Source organism: Castor canadensis, chromosome 13 (genome assembly GCF_047511655.1).
Source record: "Castor canadensis chromosome 13, mCasCan1.hap1v2, whole genome shotgun sequence".
Taxonomy (NCBI): Eukaryota; Metazoa; Chordata; class Mammalia; order Rodentia; family Castoridae; genus Castor; species Castor canadensis.
In genome coordinates this window covers 32,822,796-32,842,239 of record NC_133398.1, presented here as the reverse complement: position 1 = coordinate 32,842,239, position 19,444 = coordinate 32,822,796, and the positions used below count along the sequence as shown (strand labels likewise).

The window sequence follows — 19,444 nt, the reverse complement described above, 5'->3', positions numbered from 1 at the left end:
CAAGCCAGCTCCACTGTGATCACTCTTTCATGTGCCTTATCCACTAGCTTTGTTTTTTAAATAATATTTTGGATAAATAACTTATTTTTTAATGTTTTGTATGAATTTAGATTATAAGTCCCTTCAAAATTGATATTCTCTTTACTTTCTTCCCTTTAAATATTAGGTGTTTGGAGAGATGGTGGGGAAACTTAACCAAGGTACTCTGTAAGCATACATAGAAATGTCAAAATGCATCCCCCCTCCCTGTATAACTAATATATGCTAATAAAAATGTTTAAAATATTTTAGAATAATCAATATTTTGGAAAGTCAAAGCTTTCTTTGAGAATCACTAAAGAGAATGATTAAAAAGAAAAATTAATGGAGGAACCAAATGCAAGTCCTGGATTCTGATAGTCTTTAGTCTATGGCATTATTCTAAGGTCTGTCCAGTTATTATTCAAGATCATAGTAAACAACACAATCATGGAATTCAAAAATAAAATTTGAATAAAATATGCATACTCTCCCTGCCTCACACAATCAACTAATTTGAAATAATAAAATTACATTAAAACCAAGGTGGAGAAAGGGTTTAGATTCCAGGACTTTTACTTGCAATTTGCCTGAGACTTGATTTAAATAATTGCCTGTAACAAGTGCACAATAGCTGCCTTCTTCACCCTTCCTAGGCAGTAGGTTGGGTCATTAAAGAGGGATGGAAGACTGTATAGTAATCTTATGTGTGCTCAATGCTTTCTGAAATTTTACTTCTTTAGATAAGCCAAAAATATAGCATGTGTGATAAGAGAAATACAACATAATATAGAAGTGAGGAGAAGAAGGATCTTTACATCTCTAAAGGGTTACTTTGCCTCAAACTATGTGAAAGTCTACCTTAATTTCAGCAGTTATTTCTTATATAACTCTTAATCTTTTGATTATAATGTTTAATTTCTTGTTTGGTTTAGGAAAAATTATCTATTCATTGTGTACTTACTCATCAGTCTTATATTTAGCTACTATGACTTTACAGATCTTGTTATAATTAGCTAAATATAAAGACTATTCAGACTATCTCCAGTTAAGGAAGATAGTACTTATATTGGATTCCTTTATTTCTTTTTGAGACAGGATCTTGTTATGTAGCCAGGCTGGTCTTGGACTCACCATCCTTATAGGCAGGCATTTGCACCATGCCCAGCTCACTGTATTCTTCTTGAAACAATTACAGTAGATGTAAATAGTCATTATAGCAGAAAAAAATTTAAATACATTTATAGAACTGAACTTTTTCCATGGCTGTTTCCTGAATTCTCCCCAGAACAGTAATTTATTGACTTTTAAAAATTTTTTATATACTTCTGGCATACAACATAATGTTTTGATATGCATATACATAATGAAATAATAGTTAAGACGAGATCAGATGAGATCGGGCGAGTTCAGGGTGGTATGGCCATGAAATAATAGTTAAGAAATTAACACATCAGTCATCTTTCACAGTTAATTTTTTTTTTTTTTGTAGTACTGGGGTTTGAACTCAGGTCTTGAGCCACTCGCTGGCCCTTGTTGTGATGGGTATTCTTCAAGATAGGGTCTCACAGGCTATTCACTGGGCTGGCTTTGAACCCCGATCATCCTGATCTCTGCCTCCTGAGTAGCTAGGACTACAGGCATAAGCCACCAGCGCCCAGCTCACAGTTACTTTTTGTGTGTGAGGTTCTATTAACTCTTATATGAAATTTATTTAATTATTTCATCACAGTATTTTTGTAGAAAGTATGTTAATGGGGAGGGATATTGCTTTTCCATGAAATTTATGTACCAATTAGGCATCATCTAGGCTATGCTAATGTAAGTGTAACCTTTTTTGTTACAATTAAATATTTACCAAAGTAGAATTTAAAATCTAACTTGAAAAAAAAAACTACTAAATGTAAACTACTCGTGAAATAATTTTTCAGTACCTCCCTCCTCAGACTGTTAATAGCCACATTAGCATATGTCTAAGACAGCAGCAGCCTGGGTTCTTTCTAGTTTCTCTTGGGGGATCACACAATTTACTTTTTCACTTAGAAACCCCATTAGCCCAACTGTATGACAGTATTTTTACATTTTCACTATTATTTCAAGTCCCTTGTACACTGCATAAACATGTTTGCAAAATGAAGAGACTGTACCTGTTTTTAAATTATATACTTTTATCTTTGCCAAACAATTGTATGTGGTATTTACCAATACCAGATATTAAGGCATTTAAAAATATTTTGATTACTATGACTCAAATGTCCTCAAAATTAGTGAATTAAATAGTTAACATTGGAAATGACATCCAAAAGTGAAAAAAAAACCTTCCATTTAAAAATTCTTCCTTCTAATCAGTACTTCTAAGAGCTGCAACATCTAATTTTAGCTCTCAGTTTGACTTGCTTCTTTCTCTAAGGTAATTAGCATTGTAAATAGCAGAGGAATTGAGCACCCAGCTGAACCTAATGAGTCACAGATACAAGGTCAATCACCAGCATTATTAAACAGGTGACTTACTTAAACGGTTAAGTAGTTGCCTAGAAATTGTAATTCTAGAGTATAAAAGAATTTTTCATAACAACCACTTTAAGTTTGGATCTGAAATGTCCCCTCAAAATCTCATGTGTTGAAGACTTGGTCCCCAATGCTTTGGTCCCCTTATTCAGAGTGGGAACTTTGTGATTGGATGATGAGGGCTATACCATTGGTGAATTCATAACTTAAATGGTTATTGGGAGGTAGTGGACTCTTAAGGAGATGAGACCTGGTTGGAGGAAGTAGGTCATCGGGTGGTGCCCTTGAAGGTTATATTTTGACCCTGGCCCCTTCCTTGGTTTCTCTTTCTGCTCCCAGCCACCATGAAGTGAACAGCTTTGTTTCACCTAGCCATGAAGTTTGTCCAGATCCAGAAACAACAGAGCCAGGTGGCCATGAACTGAGTCCTCTGAGATTGTGAGTTAAAACAAACCTTTCCCCCTTATGGTTGATTTTCTCAGGTATTTTGTCACAGGGATGGCAAGTTGACTAACACAAACAGCTATGTGATAAAAATAGACATGTTTTAAGTAAATGATAGTTATGTGCCAATGAAGACTCCACTATTTTGAGATCATTAAATGAAAATTGTAAAAGCTTATCATTACTAGTACTTAATAAACACTAGGCATGGTTCTAAAACCTTTACATGAATCAGTTTATTTAATTTCTTTAAACTGTGGAAGCTACTATTAAAGTTTGGACTCAGAAACTAAGGTTAAGTAATTTGTTCAAGGTCATATGGTTTGTAAATTGTGGAGCCAGAATTCTATTCCATACCATTTGGCTTTTAGCCTGTGTTCCTAACCATCCACCATCATAATATGGTCTCCTACTTAAACTGGTTTGACTTACTATTTTTCAACTTTATAATGGTATGAAAGCAATATGCCTTCTGTAGAAACTGTACTTTGAATCTAGAAGCTTAATCTTTTTCCAGACTAAAAATATCTATGTCTCTGTCTCTGTCACTGTCTCTGCCTCTGTCTCTCTCTCAGTCTGGAGGGTTGAACTCCATTCCCTGAGTTTGCTAGGGCAGGCATGCTACCACTTGAGCCACACCCAAACCCCAGCTGTCATGGATTCTGAGCAGGGGCAGCAAACCTCAGCTCCCAGTCAGTCACATGATTGTGAGGGGAAACAACTGATACTCTATAGTGTACCGATTTGCCAAGCTATGACATTTTGTAGGTCTATTAAATGCATTTTTGACTTACAATATTTTCCACTTAGTTGAAATAGAAAATACTTAGAAGCAGAGTACTACCTGAAAAGAACTTGCAACCTTTGGAGCTCCATGTTGAAGACAAGTAACCCCCAAAGGGTTGCCAGAACTGTCAAAAGGTGAAAGCACAACAAATGTAAGGATATTAATTTGTTTTTATTTATGATTCTAGAATCAGACAACACTTCATCTTGCAAATTATACTGAATGTTCCAATTAGCTGAGCAGAGGAGTTTGGCTTTATAGACAGAAAGGGGCTGAGAAAAGTAGAAAGAGAAAATCAGAAGTAGATTGGTCATTTCAGAGTTATATCATTTGTAAAGGTTAAAACAGAGGAGACTTCCTTACCATGCTGGTCTGTTTGAGGACTTGGCGCTCTCTCTCTCTCTCTCTCTCTCTCTCTCTCTCTCTCTCTCTTTTGATTTCTTAGAAGGTCAGATAAACAACATAGTATCTGGTTTTTGGTATAAACTTCAACATGAGTAACTCCAGTTTGGTTTTGTCTATTGACTCTATTGTGCAGAAGCTCAGTCCAAACAATGCTTTCCTCTAAATTTTATTTAACAGACTCCACTCAGCAAACAAAATGACTTCCATAAACTAGAACATTGTCCTAAGAAAAAAGCTTAAGGTCTTAAATATTTGTTGTGATGCACGGATTGAAGAGGAAGATAGCCTTGAAACAGGGTTGTAAAACATGGTAAACTGTCAATTAAAAGCTGTAACCTTGGACAGAGCTGTGAGGAATTGCCCATTAGAGCCATGCAAAAGTTTGGGACCAAGATGAAAGGCACCATGCAAAGATAAGTACCCATTCCTGCCTTCCTTTGTCTCCACTTGTAAATAAACTTTCCAAAGCAGGACTCCCCTGCTGTTCTTATCTAAACCTTAGGTCTCTAACCCACTACTGGCCCTACTTTATGGGAGAGCACATTTCTTGTAACCTGATACCCTGCACTGCCTTTTAAATATCCTGTGAATCCTTTGTTCAGGGCTCAGACACAGGTATATGTCTGGGCCCACTAGCGTAAAAATTAAAATCTGAGTTCTCCACTCCTCCGAGTGTTGCTTGGTTTCTCCTCTGACTATATTGCCACAACAGGATGACACACGCAGGGATTTCAGCTGCTCAGGGTTCTTGAGCCTGCTCTGAGAATGAAAGCACAGGCAGACTCCAACAGCAGAGGTCGGAAAGATTTTATTTGCAGAGAATTTAGTTGGAGAAAAGAGAAGAGAAAGACTGCATATTGAGAATGCAGGGGGACCCAGAAACCGGTGATCCCGTGGGCCAGGGTGGGGAGTGGGGTTTTATAGCCTATTTGCATTGCCTGAGGGTGGAGATGCCTTTCAGATGCAAACGGGCATTTCTTCGGGAGAAGTGTCTCCTTGACCACTTATAGCCCTTTTGGAACTTCCCGCAGTCTGTCCTTCAGTCCTTCATTCCCCCCTCTCAATGGTAGCCCTAACTGCTGTTAGGGATTGGGACAACAAAGTCTGTTCAGTAACTGCTTCCTGCTGACAGGGGGCCGATGAAGGGGCCCGAAGCATCAGGGCTGATCACGAGAGGGGTTGTCAAGGGGACCACAGTAGTAGGTCGTTTTCATCTCCACCAGAGGCATTTGTAGTTTGATGGATTCTAGGCGAGAAGAAACAAACTTGACAAGTAAGTTTAAAGCGCAAGGCCCAAACACAAGCAAGAGGACAAGGGCAACTATAGGCCCCAGAAAGGGTAGGAACCGAGTCCTGGAGGGGATCCAGGATTTTATTTGGTCCCATACCTGAGTAGAAACCTGAGTTTCAAGAGATTGCTCCCAGAGCCATTTAGCCTGTTGGAGAATGTAATCTGCACATTCCTGTACAATGCTTGAAGTGTTTATGTATGTGCAACAAGGAGGTATTGGCGATGGCATATACCACCCCTTGCTTGGCCAAAAGAAAATCTAGGGCCAGGCGTTGGTCCATACAGGCAAGAGATGACAAAGACCTTTGCATGTCCTTAATGGCAAGGCCTACCTGGTCTGAGGTGTTCTCTACCACTTTGGTTAGGTTTTTTTGCAGTTACATGATTGGCAATCACCCCATAGCTGATTCCAGCAAGGGCTGCAACTAATGCTGTTATCCCTAAAACTATTAAAGTAACCTCCCTTTTATCCCTATGGGAAGCTGTTCCTGTTGTAGTTAGCATTTCTCTTTTCTTCCAGATGGCTGCATGAGCATGCAGGATCAGGAAGGCATACTTAGAAGCTGTATAGATGTTGACTCTCTGCTCTTTTGACAGTCTTAGGGCTTCTGTTAGGGCCACTAATTCTGCTAATTGAGCACTTGTATTAGGAGGAAGAGGACCTGATTTGAGGGTGCCAAATTCTGTCACAACTGTAAACTCTGTATGTCTGATACCATTCTTGACAAAGGAACTGCCATCAGTGTATAATTCTAGATCTGGGTTTTTTAAGGGCTGATCAGTTAAGTCAGGTCGGGCAGCATAATTTTCCATAAGTACCTCCTCACACGAGTGCTCAGGATTTCCCTCTGCCTCTGGTAAAAGGGATGTAGGATTTAGGCTCTGACAGGTCCTTAAAGTTATTTCTGTTCCTCCCAGAAGCTGGGCCTGATATTTAAGTAGACAGCTGTCAAATAGCCAAAGTTCTCCTTTTGAGTTTAAAATTCCCCCTAGGTCATGTGGGGTATAAACCACTAGGGGGTAGTTTAGGATAAGTTTCTGAGCTTCAAGCACTAGAAGGCTTACTGAGGCCATTGCTCTGAGGCATCCTGGCCATCCCTTGGCTACCTGATCTAACTCTTTTTAAGTAACCTACTGGCTGGGGAGTGATGCCCTGGAGCTGAGTCACCACACCCAAGGCCAGTCCTCCCTTTTCATAGACATATAATTGAAACTTGTCTTGTACTGGGAGACAGAGGGCAGGAGCTGTCATAAGAGCCTTCTTTAACTTGTGGAATGCATTTTCTGACTTGTCATCCCATTCAATAAAGGGCTGGGTATCCTTCTGTGCTTCCTTAAGGATTTGATATAAGGGCCTGGCTAGATCTGCATATCCCAGGATCCAAATTCTACAGTATCCAGTGACACCCAAAAAGGCCCTCAATTGTTTTAGAGTTTTAGGTAGAGGAAATGTCAGGATTGGACGGATTCTGTCTTCTCCTAGAGACCTCATTTCTTTCTCCAGGACAAGACCTAAATATGTAACCCTACACTGACACAATTGGGCTTTTTCTTTAGAGATCTTATAACCTCTATCTGCTAAGAAGTTTAGTAAGGACTCAGTGGCTCATGAAATGACAGCTCATTTGGTCCACAGAGCAGGAGGTCATCTACATATTGTAGCAGAGTAGCTTGTGGGTATTGCCATTCTGCCAAGTGTTGGGTTAGAGCTAACCCAAAGAGGTGGGGGCTGTCTCTGAATCCCTGGGGAAGGACAGTCCCCAAGTGACCTGCCCAGACTTTCTTGTGGGGTCCTCAAAGGCAAAGATAGGTTGACTTTTAGGGTGTAAGGGAATGCAAAAGAAGGCATCTTTTAAATCCAGGACAGAGTAGTAAGTAGTACCCTGAGGTATTTGGGCTAAAAGCATATAGGGATTTGGAACTACAGGAGAGGCACTACTGCTTTGTTGATCAGGCAGAGATCCTGGACTAGCCTCCATTTGTTAGGTCCCTTCCTGACACCATGAATAGGAGTATTATATGGGCTGGAGCATTCTATTAGCAGTCCCTGTCTCTTTAAGTCTTTGATTATGGGAATTAGCCCCTCCTTAACTTCTGCCTTTAAAGGATATTGTTTTTGATGGGGAAACCAGGAGGGGTCCTCGAGATGAATTAGGACTGGGGCAGCTGTTTGTGCCCATCCCACAGTGTGTCCATCCGTCCACACCTCCACACCGTGGGGTCTACTTGTGCCTCTATTAGGGGCAAGCAAAAGTACTCTCCTGGGGGTAAAAGAAGCTGTGCCCCAATTTGGATAGAAGGTTTTGCCCTAGCAGAGGAGTAGGGGCAAACGTTCTAGAGGCTGGCCTGATACGCCTTGAACAGTAATTTTCTTGGAGGACCTGGGTCCGGGAGAGAAAGGAATAGCTGAGATGCTGGCTCCAGTATCGATAAGGAGGCTGACCTTGTGTTTAATTTGGGGCTCTTCTGCTTTTACAGTGGTTACAGAAGCCTGTATGGGAGGCCCTGGGACCCGTCATTGGGTGGGAGGCTCTGACCTCGGTTCCCCTGGGAACCAGGGACAGTGTGCCTTCCAATGTTTTCCCCGACAAATGGGGCAGGGTCCCAGAGGTAGCTTTCTCCGGGGGCACTCCCTCCTAAAATGGCCAGCTTGTCCACATTGAAAGCATGTCCTTGGGTTTGGACTTTGTCCAGGAGGAGCCTCTGAGCGCTGTGATCAGAGCCTCCTGCCACTTATCCTTTCTCTTTTCCCTTTCCAGGTCCTTCCTTTCTTTTTCTAAGTCCCTGTTATAGTATACAGATGTGGCTACATGGACCAATTGGTCCAGATCTCTGCTCCCTTCAGCCACCAATTTCTGAAGCTTTTTACGGATATCTGGTGCTGTGTTAGGAATTTATCTTTTAGGATGATTTCCTCTTCCTGTGACTCTGGTATAATGTTGGTATGCTTTTGTAAAGCATCCTTAAGTCTCTGTAGGAAAGCTACTGGAGTTTCTAAGGGTCCTTGCTGTACAGCTGTGACTTGGGAGTAATTAAGAGGTTTTACCTTGGCTCTCCTTAGTCCCTCAAGAATGCAGTGGATGAAATGGTTACGACTCCATTCATCCTTGTCATTTTCAGGGTCCCACTTAGGGTCATACCTAGGCACTGCCTGATCTCCTGTTGGAATTGGGAATCGAGGCTCCCTTCTAGGTATCCAATGTCTTTGTCTTTCTTCTCCCTCCCCCTCCTCCTCCTGTGAGGGCCCAGTAGGAGACAGGCCTGTAGGGCCACTTTTATCTAAGTGATAATTGTCTCCAGCTGTGACTGCCTGATCTAGAACCCGCTGTTTCTCCAGAGAAGTGAGGGTCTGAGATAGCAATAGCATTACGTCTTTCCAGCCCAGTTCAAAGTTTTGGCTGACTTCTCTAGATGCCTGGATGTACTGATCTGGATTTTCTGTGTAATTTCCTAAATCCTTTTTTATTTCTTTAAGTTCACTCACTCTAAAAGGAACATGAGCTCTGTCCCCTCCGGGAATTAACTGGAGGGGGTAGAGTCCTGTGGGACAGCATCCAGTGTGTGAGGTGGCTGGGTAAGGGGGAAGAGGCGGAGCTGATGGAGCATCAGATGGGTTTTTTTTTTTTTTGCTCAAGGGAGTTTGGGGGCTTTTTGCAAAGGGTTACCATGGTCTGGATATCTAGCCTGCATTTGTTTAGCCATTCTGGGTGGTCCCTTAGGAGAAAGAACAATTGAACGTATGGAACTTTGGTCCATTTTCCCTCCTTTTTACAGAACATATCTAATTGAAGAATGGTATTATAATTAATGCTCCCTCCTTCTGGCCATCTTTCCTCATCTCCCAGAGGATACTGTGGCCAAGCCTGGGTGCAGTAAAACTTGAGTCGCTTTTGCTAAAGACTTTCTGGATTAAGATCTTTCCAATGTTTTGATAAGCAGGCAAGGGGGGATCCTTCCTGGATCCTTGAGGCTTGATTTCCCATCTAAAAAGGGAAACAAGGAAAAATTGGTCACCTTAACAGAGTTTTCTCCTTTTATCTAAGCGTCCCCAGATAAGGAGAAACTCTAGTGGGAGAGGGCGTCCCGCTCTCCCTTGCTCCTTCCACTGCCACTCGTGGGTAGAGTCGTGGAGGATTTACAGATAGATATCTCAGTTGCACCCACCCCCCTGAGATGATCTTTGACCAATCTCTCATCTACTTTGACTTGCCTGTTTGCCCTGCGACCCAAGTAGGCCTAGTTCTCCTCTATCAGCTGAACGCTTGTAATTAAAAAAAACTCTATCAAAGTAACCAAGAGGGCTTGCATGGCCAGAAGGAGGACTAATTTAGAGGGATGGATGGGGACTCTTGGTGAAGTAGACTTTTGTTCCCCTATATATCCTGTGAGGCATATATGCTTTCTATGAAAGGAGAGAGAGCATCTGGAGGCTTTTGCTCTGGTAAGGGGCAAAAAATGGAGACCTGAGGTTTTTGCCTTTTAACTGTTTTTATTTTTATTTTTTTTCCTTTCCCTCAGGGCAGGCTGCGGAACCTGTTTAACCAGTAAATCTGATGCTTGACAAAGACAGTTAAGCCTAAATTGGAGACTAGCACTTTCTGATGCCTGTAGGGATTTTTCCCAAACTCCCTGAAGAAAGAAGCTCACTGCTATTTACGGCAAAGGCAGGGAGGGGGACACTCATCCTGAACTGCCTGGGAAAGGGGAAAGAGAGGCTGAGGGTTGGGGAAAAAGAGTTTCCAGGCTCAACGCATGAGGGATTATTGATCATCCCTGCTGTCCAGGTCGATCCTGCCCAAGGCAGTACTGGAGCACTGGAAGCAAGAGGTGACCTCCACTCTCGGGCCATGGAAACCATGAAGAAAGCATGAGAGATCTGATTGTCTGTTTGCCGCGGACATGGCTGGAGAGGTCCAAGACTTAGCTGCCTTTGGGGCCTCAGGGCAGGTCAGGAAGTTGCGTCTCCAGCCTTTGGGTGACACTGGGGAGTGCCCCGGCCAGAACACCTTTTGTGGCTTGAAGACAAACTTTCCTTTCCACCGGCTGTTTTTGGACCTCCCCTTAAGCTGTTCAGATCTTGAAAGAGAGTGTTAGCGTTTAAGGAGAGGAAAAAAGAAAAAGCCTTGGTGCACCGAAGTCGAGTTCTGCCACGTAGCATTGGCAGTGCAGTACAAATCCCTGCCCCGCCTCTGAGTTTCCTCAGATTGCTTGCCGTACAGCTGTAGTGGGCTCAGACCTTTTCCTCAGTTTCCCAAGGAAGAAACCCTCCTTAACAAGACAGAGAGAGAGGGAGAAAAGGTCGACCTGAGAGTTGCACCGTAGCTAGGCCATGGTGGGGGGTCTCTCCTGGAAAACAGACTCCACCGGAGTGCCGGATGCTCATGGTCACATTCCTAGGCAGTCTTTCCCAGTTTGGCACAACCTATACCGACCTCAGGTGAAGGCTGGCCCTTCGTGCGTCGCCAAATATGGTGCATGGATGACACGCGAAGGAATTTCAGATGCTCAGGGTTCTTGAGCCTGCTCTGAGAATGAAAGCACAGGCAGACTCCAACAGCAGAGGTCGGAAAGATTTTATTTGCAGAGAATTTAATTGGAGAAAAGAGAAGAGAAAGACTGCATATTGAGAATGCAGGGGGACCCAGAAATCAGTGATCCCATGGGCCAGGGTGGGGAGTGGGGTTTTATAGTCTATTTGCATTGCCTGAGGGTGGAGATGCCTTTCAGATGCAAACAGGCATTTCTTAGGGAGGAGAAGTGTCTCCTTGACCACTTACCGCCCTTTTGGGACTTCCCCGCAGTCTGTCCTTCAGTCGTTCAGTTGTAATCATTTTCACTATGTTGTCCTTCCCAAGAGGAATTTTGATAAGCACGGTTCTTTTTTCTTTAAAACTCCCCAAAGAAGTTTTAGCAAGTTGTGCAGTTTTCTGTTCTATGCAGCTGTGTTGGCCCTCTGGTAGTCTGCTTATCAAATAGTTCAAAGTAAATAAAAGGTTCCTAGAGAAAGTAAAATTTATGTATATACAAAAACATGTATGAGGATGTTCTTTGTAGTTACATTCAAAATAGCTTTGAACTTGAAATAACTAAAATGTCGTCAGAGGGGGAATGGTTAAATAAACTGTGGTAGATCCAGATCATGGAATACTAATCAATATTGCCACACTGGGGACCAAGCATCCAATACATTACCTTTTTCTTTTTCTTTTTGCAGTTTTAGAGCTTGAACCCAGGGCTTTGCACATGCTAGGCAAGTGCTCTTCCACTGAGCCACATCCCCAGCCACATACATGACCTTTGTGAGACAAACTACATCCAAACCATAGAATCCCAGTGGTTCTGTTTCTCTGGAGAGCACTAATGGTTCTGTATCTTGCCTCTCATGGTGGTGGCACAAGTTTACACATGAAAGAAAATTGCATAGAACTAAATACATGTGAACATATGCATATAGGAAAGTGCATATAAAACTGGTGAAATTTGAATAAGATGGGTGATTGAATCCATGTCAGCTTCCTGGTTCTGATATTGTACTCCAGCTATGGAAGATGATACCACTGTAGGAAACTGGATGAAGGGTTATACAGGTATCTTTGTATTAATTCTCACAACTGCACATGAACCTATACTTACCTCCAAATCAAAACTTAATTGCCAAAACAAACAAGTCATGACTTCAGCACAAAACTTCACTAGTCTTATTTTTGAACCTGAATAATTCTTTCCTAAAAAGGACAGTTATTGTAGATGCTCCTTAACTTACAATCAGGTTGCATGCCAATAAACATATTATAAGTTGAAAGCATTGTAGGTTGAAAGTCATTTAATCACCTAACATATTGAACATCACAGCTTAACAACACAGTCCATTGTGGATTGTGTTGAACTTCATGATCCCATGGCTGAATGGGAATTGTAGTTGACTGTTGCCCAGCATTACATGAGAGAGCATCACTAGCTTGGGGAGAGATCAAAATTCAAAATTTGAAGTATGATTTCTACTGAATGCGTATCATTTTTGTACCATTGTGAAGTTGAAAAGTTGTAAGTTGGACCATCTTAAGTTAGAGACCATCTGTATTTTGTAAAAAGTACTAGGAAGTTGAGAATTTAAACATTCAGGATCTTCATGTTTTTATATATTCTTTCATCCTACTCATTCCCTTTTTTAGGCATTACAGTTACACCATTCATCTGATAACATCTGATAACAACTATTTTACCAAGTATTTCCTACTTGTCAAATCCACCCTCTGGGGGAGATAGTGAAAGTAAGTAAAGTATGAAGAATGTGACCTTCCTAGTACTGCACGTTCAAGAGTATGGCACCAGCAGTTGGCACCAGCATTGGCTCGGCTCTGGAAAGCCTCATATTGGAAGGCATCACAATAGCAGGGGCAAGTGAGGGGGGAGGGGCCAGGCTAGCTCTTCTTAGAACAACCCACTGTGAAAAGTAACTCAGGATCCCATGAGAAGGATGATGAGTGGAGGGGCTGGGAGAGCTATCAGACCATGATGCAGGTCTGACCCCCTAAGAAGGAATCAGAAAGGAACATCTTCATCTGCAGTGCAAGTCTAAGAAAATTTTCACAATGCCAATAAGGGAGTACTTGAGCCAAAGTCATCTGTCAGAAGAATCACCCATGTTCCAGAAAGAGGCTTGTCTTATTATGTGTTTAGTGCTCAATTAGTAACTGGGAGCAGCCTATGTAAAGGAAGACCATAGAGAAAAAGCAATGATGAATTTCAGAGTGCCAGCACTGATGCCATTGGTAATTACTTTCCTTGATGTGGGAGATCTGAGCTCTGAGATCTCCACATATGGCATGCGTGTGTGTTTGTGTGTGTGTGTGCATCTATATATATCAATAGATACACATATCTGAATTTAGTACATGAATTTGACATTTCAAGTAAGTAAAGGAAAAGATGATTCAATAGATGGGTTAGATGATTGGCTATGGATGTGAGAATCAAAATTTTATTTATATCCAATCTAACTTCTAAATGTTAAAAAAGCAGAAAAGTATATGAAATAATGTTTTCTTAGGTATATAGAATGCCTAGATAAGCAAATCATTAACCCCCAAATCCACTGACCATTAGATTTTTAAAAATTTCAAGCTTTTGTGATATATATAGAGATAGATATATAGATATAGATATATAAAACATGAAGGGTAGCACTAGACTAGTAAAATACATACACACACAGAGAAAATGTCATGCACCTGAAAACTAGCCCTAATTATAGGTTTCAAAAGCAAATTCAAGTGATCACTAAACTTATGAAACATTGTCCTTACCAAAAAAATAGAGAAATATAATAACAAGATATAATTTTGACCTATTCATGCATACAAGCACTTTTAGAATTGGTAATGCTTAGTATTGGTGTTTTGTTAAAGGACGTGTAAATTTGTACTGCTTTTGGGGAGGGAAATTGGGCAGCAATCATTACAATCTGAATTGATGACAGTAAGTGCCTTAACTCTGAAACTCCAAATCTAGAAATCTGTTCTACAAAGACACTCACACATATGCACAGAGATAGATTACAAGGATGTTTAAATGCTCATAGAACAAAACTATTGACACTAAGCCTATTTGCGCCCACCTGTAATCCCAGTACTTGGGAGGCGGAGGGGGAAGAATTGTGAATTTGAGGCCAGCCTGGGCTAGGTAGCGAAACTGTCTCAAAAAATCAAAACCAAGCCAAAACCAAACTGAAAATTGCAAACAACATAAAAGATTGTCACTGAAGGAATAATGAAGAAAAATTAGAGGCTGTCAGGATGTCAGTGTTTGTGGTTATGTAAAATGCATTTAATGTATTTGGTAGCAAATGGTTGTGCTTCTGTACAGTGTGATACATGTCATGACACGTGGATCCATTAAAAAGCAAAAGACACAGACTGAAGTGTGGCCCAAGTGGTAGAGAACCTGCTTTGCAAGAGTAAAGGCCTAAGTTCAATTCCCAGTCCCACCATAAATAACAAGAAGAAGAAGGAGGAGGAGGAGGAAAGAACACTATAGTTTTATGTGTACTAACGTGGAAAGATCTCCGAAATATATTATTAAGGAAAAGAATGTTTGGAACAATGTTATAATGACTCCTTTTGTTAGCATTTAAAATAAAAGAAAAATGTATACAAATAGTATATGTTAATAAAGGTATAAAACTTTCTTGGAAGGAATCAAATATTATCATTTTTCAAATTTTTGTATTTTCCTAAACTTTTAATTATTTTAGCTATCAATGTTTCTTTCTTTTATTTATTTATGTTTTAAAAACAACAGATGGTATCTGGGAAGCAGGATTGTGGATTCCTGTTTATATTTCCTTGAATTTTAAAAAATTGAAAAATGTTATTTTTAAACAGATTTTTTTAAAGAGGGAAAACAGAATATAGTGGAGTTGTATGCAAACAACCCAATGTTTTATTGTTGTATAAGAAGAGAAAGTTTTACAATTGTCAGATCTCTGTTATTAATTACAAGCAGAGCAAGAAAATCCCATTCCTGTACCAAACTGCATAACACACTTGTATAAATATGTATCTCTAGATGTAATTATATACACACACCCAAATCTTTAAGTAGTGGTTTGTGGAGAGGGAAGTGAGACTGAAGAGACGGATGGAGAACTTCTACTACATGTGCTCTGTGCTTGTGTTGTTATTTTTAAGAGTTTCTTGTTGCTTCTAGGTTTTCAGAGGCACCAGAGTGTACCTTGGGCTTTTCCTCAGGGAGCATAAGACTTTGTTCAGTGGCAGAAGATGGTCAGTTGCTTTTTCTTTAGTATCACTTCTCCACCATTGCTTCTATTCTTTTCTGGAACTTACAGATTGATGATAGGTGGGTAGGTAGGTAGGTAGATAGATAGATAGATAGATAGATAGATAGATAGAAAAAAAGATTTGTTGAAACATAACTCATGTAATTTACCAACAATCAAATATATTTTGAGTTGGGCTGGTGGAGTGGCTCAAGTGGTAGAGTGCCTCCCTAGCAAGCACAAGGCCCTAAGTTCAAACCTAGTACCAACAAAGGGAAAAAAAAAGATTTATCTTATACACACACACACACACACACACACACACACACACAGAGTGAGAGAGAGAGAGAGAGGGAAAGAGGGAGGGAGGGAGAGAGAGAGAGAGAGAGAGAGAGAGAGAGAGAGAGAGAGAGAGTTGTTTAAACTATCCTTCATGCTTCTAAACTACTTTCTAATCTCAAAATACTCTTTGTGTATATGTGGTATGTGGGTGCTCGAAATGATTTCATCGGGACTATTTTCACTTTTTTCTTCTCATGGTGTGCAATGTAGAGTTTATTTTGTTTGTCTAAGATTTTTATTTCACTATTGTTTTAATTTCCAGTAGTTTTGTCTCATTATTCTGTTTTTCTTCATTTCTTTGAGAGTATTAAGACATTTAAGTTGCTCTATCATCTAGTTCTTTTTTTTTTTTCATTCATATGTGCATAACAAGGCTTGGGTCATTACTCCCCCCTGCCCCCACCCCCTCCCTGAGCACCCACTCAGCCCCCTCCCTCTCCCCTCTACCCACTCAATACCCAGCAGAAACTATTTTGCCCTTATTTCTAATTTTGTTGTAGAAAGTATAAGCAATAATAGGAAGGAACAAGGGTTTTGCTGATTGAGATAAGGATAGCTATACAGGGAGTAGACTCACATTAATTTCCTGTGCATGTGTGTTACCTTCTAGGTTGATTCTTTTTGATTTAACCTTTTCTTTGGTTCCTGGTCCCCTTTTCCTATTGGCCTCAGTTGCTTTAGAGTATCTGCTTTAGTTTCTCTGCGTTAAGGGCAACAAATGCTAACTAATTTTTTAGATGTCTTACCTATCCTCACCCCTCCCTTGTGTGCTAAAGCTTTTATCATGTGCTCAAAGTCCAATCCCCTTGTTGTGTTTGTCCTTGATCTAATGTCCACATATGAGGGAGAACATACGATTTTTGGTCTTTTGGGCCAGGCTAACCTCACTCAGAATGATGTTCTCCAATTCCATCCATTTACCAGCGAATGATAACATTTCGTTCTTCTTCATGGCTGCATAAAATTCCATTGTGTATAGATACCACATTTTCTTAATCCATTCGTCAGTGGTGGGGCATCTTGGCTGTTTCCATAACTTGGCTATTGTGAATAGTGCCCCAATAAACATGGGTGTGCAGGTGCCTCTGGAGTAACCTGTGTCACAATCTTTTGGGTATATCCCCAAGAGTGGTATTGCTGGATCAAATGGTAGATCAATGTCTAGCTTTTTAGTAGCCTCCAAATATTTTTCCAGAGTGGTTGTACTAGTTTACATTCCCATCAACAGTGTAAGAGGGTTCCTTTTTCCCCCATGTCCTTGCCAATACCTGTTGTTTGTGGTGTTGCTAATGATGGCTATTCTAACAGGGGTGAGGTGGAATCTTAGTGTGGTTTTAATTCGCATTTCCTTTATTGCTAGAGATGGTGAGCATTTTTTCATGTTTTTTTTGGCCATTTGAATTTCTTCTTTTGAGAAAGTTCTGTTTCGTTCACTTGCTCATTTCTTTATTGGTTCATTAGTTTTGGGAGAATTTAGTTTTTTAAGTTCCCTGTATATTCTGGTTATCAGTCCTTTGTCTGATGTATAGCTGGCAAATATTTTCTCCCACTCTGTGGGTGGTCTCTTCAGTTTAGAGACCATTTCTTTTCATGAACAGAAGCTTTTTAGTTTTATGAGGTCCCATTTATCTATGCTATCTCTTAGTTGCTGTGCTGCTGGGATTTCGTTGAGAAAGTTCTTACCTATACCTACTAACTCCAGAGTATTTCCTACTCTTTCCTGTATCAACTTTAGAGTTTGTGGTCTGATATTAAGATCCTTGATCCATTTTGAGTTAATATTGGTATAGTGTGATATACATGGATCTTGTTTCAGTTTTTTGCAGACTGCTAACCAGTTTTCCCAGCAGTTTTTGTTGAAGAGGCTGTTTTTTCTCCATCGTATATTTTTAGTACCTTTGTCAAAGACAAGTTGGTTATAGTTGTGTGGCTTCATATCTGGGTCCTCTATTCTGTTCCACTGGTCTTCATGTCTGTTTTTGTGCCAGTACCATGCTGTTTTTATTGTTATTGCTTTGTAATATAGTTTGAAGTCAGGTATTGTGATACCTCCAGCATTGTTCTTTTGACTGAGTATTGCCTTGGCTATTCGTGGCCTCTTGTGTTTCCATATAAATTTAACAGTAGATTTTTCAATCTCTTTAATGAATGTCATTGGAATTTTGATGGGAATTGCAATAAACATGTAGATTACTTTGGGGAGTATCGACATTTTTACTATGTTGATTCTACCAATCCATGAGCATGGGAGATCTCTCCACTTTCTTTCTTTCTTTTTTTTTTTTAACATTTATTTGGCTATTTTTTATTGGAGAAAATTTTCTTTTTTTTTTTTTTTTTTTCATTTTTCTTTTATTATTCATATGTGCATACAAGGCTTGGTTTATTTCTCCCCCCTGCCCCCACCCCCTCCCTTACCACCCACTCCGCCCCCTCCCGCTCCCCCCCTCAATACCCAGCAGAAACTATTTTGCCCTTATCTCTAATTTTGTTGTAGAGAGAGTATAAGCAATAATAGGAAGGAACAAGGGGTTTTGCTGGTTGAGATAAGGATAGCTATACAGGGCATTGACTCACATTGATTTCCTGTGCGTGGGTGTTACCTTCTAGGTTAATTCTTTTTAATCTAACCTTTTCTCTAGTTCCTGGTCCCCTTTTCCTATTGGCCTCAGTTGCTTTAAGGTATCTGCTTTAGTTTCTCTGCATTAAGGGCAACAAATGCTAGCTAGTTTTTTAGGTGTCTTACCTATCCTCACCCCTCCCTTGTGTGCTCTCGCTTTTATCATGTGCTCATAGTCCAATCCCCTTGTTGTGTTTGCCCTTGATCTAATGTCCACATATGAGGGAGAACATATGATTTTTGGTCTTTTGAGCCAGGCTAACCTCACTCAGAATGATGTTCTCCAATTCCATCCATTTACCAGCGAATGATAACATTTCGTTCTTCTTCATGGCTGCATAAAATTCCATTGTGTATAGATACCACATTTTCTTAATCCATTCGTCAGTGCTGGGGCATCTTGGCTGTTTCCATAACTTGGCTATTGTGAATAGTGCCGCAATAAACATGGATGTGCAGGTGCCTCTGGAGTAACAGTCTTTTGGGTATATCCCCAAGAGTGGTATTGCTGGATCAAATGGTAGATCGATGTCCAGCTTTTTAAGTAGCCTCCAAATTTTTTTCCAGAGTGGTTGTACTAGTCTACATTCCCACCAACAGTGTAAGAGGGTTCCTTTTTCCCCGCATCCTCGCCAACACCTGTTGTTGGTGGTGTTGCTGATGATGGCTATTCTAACAGGGGTGAGGTGGAATCTTAGTGTGGTTTTAATTTGCATTTCCTTTATTGCTAGAGATGGTGAGCATTTTTTCATGTTTTTTTTTGGCCATTTGAATTTCTTCTTTTGAGAAAGTTCTGTATCGTTCACTTCCTCATTTCTTTATTGGTTCATTAGTTTTGGGAGAATTTAGTTTTTTAAGTTCTCTGTATATTCTGGTTATCAGTCCTTTGTCTGATGTATAGCTGGCAAATATTTTCTCCCACTCTGTGGGTGTTCTCTTCAGTTTAGAGACCATTTCTTTTGATGAACAGAAGCTTTTTAGTTTTATGAGGTCCCATTTATCTATGCTATCTCTTAGTTGCTGTGCTGCTGGGATTTCGTTGAGAAAGTTCTTACCTATACCTACTAACTCCAGAGTATTTCCTACTCTTTCCTGTATCAACTTTAGAGTTTGTGGTCTGATATTAAGATCCTTGATCCATTTTGAGTTAATATTGGTATAGTGTGATATACATGGATCTTGTTTTAGTTTTTTGCAGACTGCTAACCAGTTTTCCCAGCAGTTTTTATTGAAGAGGCTGTTTTTTCTCCA

General features: G+C 40.4%; 1 long non-coding RNA gene across 2 annotated transcripts in view; it reads left to right on the top strand.

Annotated features, from left to right (window-relative positions):
- Positions 1–11,610, top strand: part of LOC141415397 (uncharacterized) — a 36,735-nt gene extending 25,125 nt beyond the window's left edge. For both annotated transcript variants that reach the window (XR_012440364.1, XR_012440365.1), the window contains exons 3-4: positions 2,866–2,964; positions 9,972–11,610. This is a non-coding gene — a long non-coding RNA (uncharacterized lncRNA). The remainder of the gene's footprint in view (positions 1–2,865; positions 2,965–9,971) is intronic.
- Positions 11,611–19,444: the final 7,834 nt, after the last annotated feature.